Source organism: Morone saxatilis, unplaced genomic scaffold (assembly GCF_004916995.1).
Source record: "Morone saxatilis isolate NCDOM2014 unplaced genomic scaffold, NCSU_SB_2.0 Contig19, whole genome shotgun sequence".
Classification (NCBI taxonomy): Eukaryota; Metazoa; Chordata; class Actinopteri; family Moronidae; genus Morone; species Morone saxatilis.
In genome coordinates, this window is record NW_023339751.1 from 15,696,460 (window position 1) to 15,699,311 (window position 2,852).

Genomic DNA, 2,852 nt, shown 5'->3' on the forward strand with positions numbered 1-2,852 from the left:
CCTTGGCCAAGTATTACTTTAATTATACAATTCTAAATAAACTTCTTAACTGGGAGAAGTTGTTTGTCTTATGTCCTAAAGATCATTTTGATACGCGACAGGTGTTTCATAAAGCAAGAATATTTAGGTATAATCACCCTTTCAGGAAAATCTAATAAAGTCTGGCCTAAGTTACAATGGTATCCATCCAGACTGGCTTTGTCATGATCAAGCTAGTTTATAGCTTCGTCTCAGGGTCAGTGTTACAGTCTGTCAGACTCAACCACAGCGTTTTCTCTCTGACGATCACTCCTACTGCTGCTCTGCAAACAGATTGTGTCAGAATTGATCACAATCTTCCCATGTCTGTGTGATAAATAAATAAAGCTACAGCCAGGAGACATTTAGCTTAGCATCCAGAGGATTGGACAGAGCCAGGCTAGCTGTTTTCCAGTCTTTATTGCTTCCGGTTGATATACGTTAACCAACTCCTGGCTCTAGCTAGCTTCTATATTAGATGACCTTGTAAAGTATATTGAATGTATTAAATTAATTAAAGAAAGGTATTTGTGTGAAATACAAATTAGTTATGAGTATTTTAAAATAAACTCTTTAAAAGGCCGCACACCTTTAGCATAAAGGGAACATTGTATTTAAAGTGAATAGTTGACTGTATGTAATCGCCTTTCTTTCTTTTTAAAAATCTCTCTTTTGTAACTGAACTCAGAAAAGTGGGATCTAAACAGGCCTTTGGGAATTGCACTAGCATCTCTGTTGGCAGCAGTATAAAAGCAGACATTACACCCCTTCGACTCGAGGTACGTGGCTTGGCATCAGCCCACATTTACACCCTATGGCCAGTCTAACCTTCTTGTCTATCATGCATCACCTGGCAGCAGACGGAACATATAGATTAAACCTCTCTGCTCTGTCTCACTCTGTCCAGATGTGACTTCACTTCCAGCTGACCTGATAAAAAATGAAGAAACTCAATCACCTTTAGGGTTTTCAATACATTTCCTCTCTGAGTATGTGATCTGGCAGTGCTGTTAACCCAGGCGTTAGCCCGCTACCTAACCCTCCCTGAGAGCTGGCGGTGATGTTAAAGCAGACATTAGCCTCCTCCCTCTGGCCGGGATTCAGCTGGCACGTTTGGACCTCATTGATGATGATGCCAGGCGGCCTCCATCACAGTTGGTGATTTTGATCAATATCAACGTTAACAACACCCAGACAGCTTGTTGGAGAACAAATAAACATGTAAATAATGCGTCAACACATTCTGACGTTCTGGACGGGGTGGTTATTGGTGGAGAGGTCGAAGAGAGACACATGTAATTCACCTCAGATATCAGTGTGTGTAGCTTGAATGTGTGTGTATATTGCCATCATCTTTTGATAAAAAAATAATGTCACTTCATGTTATTGTTTCTCAAAAGGAAAAAGTATTAAAAACACACCAAGAGACTTTGAATTTTGTATATTCATTTAATAGACCTCTAACATAAAAGCCTGATAATACCATTTATAACTAAATCTAATATTTCTCAGCACAGGCATGGAAAGGGTTTTTTCATCTTAATAAAGATCAGCGTGACTCCTGGCCATTAGGGCTGGTTCACACTGCTTACCTGAGCAGCGCGAGGGCATGGTGGAATGCTTTTGCTTTTTATTTTGGCTCCAGTGTTAACAGATTAGAGCAGTCACACTGCCCGCCTGAGTCACACATCTCAGTTAGTTAATCGACATTATACTAACAACATATACACCTTTCACTACAGTTTCAATGTCTGTAGAATACGTTGCAGAGATGGATATAAATGTATTTTTTAAACTCAATTCGTATCGGTTTCAAATTGAAAGCTGTTTGGTGTTTCTGTGGACAGATTCCATTCACATGTTAACAAGGCTGTTATTGTATTTATCAAAGGCAAACTAACTATAGAAAGATAGGGCTGGTCGCAGCAGTTCTGCAGCAGCCACACAGCTGACACGCTGTCAGTGTAAACACCGCACACGTGCCTGATTCATCTGTCACATGCTGCTCAGGTTGCCAGTGTGAACCGAGTGTTACTCTTTTGTGGAGCAGTTTCAGAGGAGTTAATTGAAAGTGGTGCAATGTGAGTTAATAAGCTACAATCGCTTCCTCCATTTTCTATCTGTCTCTCCCTTCCAGGGCGTATAGGTGTAGCACTGCCGGGGGCACACCGAAAACATGCAATGAATGTTTTCATACATTTTGTTAAGCGCTTTAAGATCCGATAATCATTAAAGCGAGAGCCAATAACAACAAATGTAGCTATCAGAGTTGTCATATTGACATAAAAGGTGTGTTTATTTATTCACAATATCAACCCATGTAAGTAACATACAAGAAGACCGGTAGCTGTCAGTAGGCTTTGAGCGGGATCAGTCAATTAAAATTATTTTTTTCTCCAGTAGCTAGCTAACGTTAACTAAAAAAGATGTAAATGCAACAAAACAGCCTTTCATTTACATTACATTTCATTACACATTACTAACATTACAAAGCCAGCCTTGTGCTGCATCCACAATGCCTGTAGGAAATGAAAACTTGCTTAGCTACGTTTACATAGTCTAGCCTATTTGATCACGTGTTTAGTTATAGTACACAGTATAGTGTAGTTATAGTGAATATATTGCTACCGTAGGAACAGTGGTCACATAACCACTCGAAACGAGCCACAATTTAACCATTTACATCAGGTGCGCTCCGGTAAAATAACACTCTGCTCAAAAGTTAGCATTGTCAGAACAGCTAATGGTCCACAGTAGGGGAAACTGCATCAGAATTTATTGATTTCACCACAAAATGTTGCTGTTTCAAACACTAGTGTGACCGGGCTTTCAGA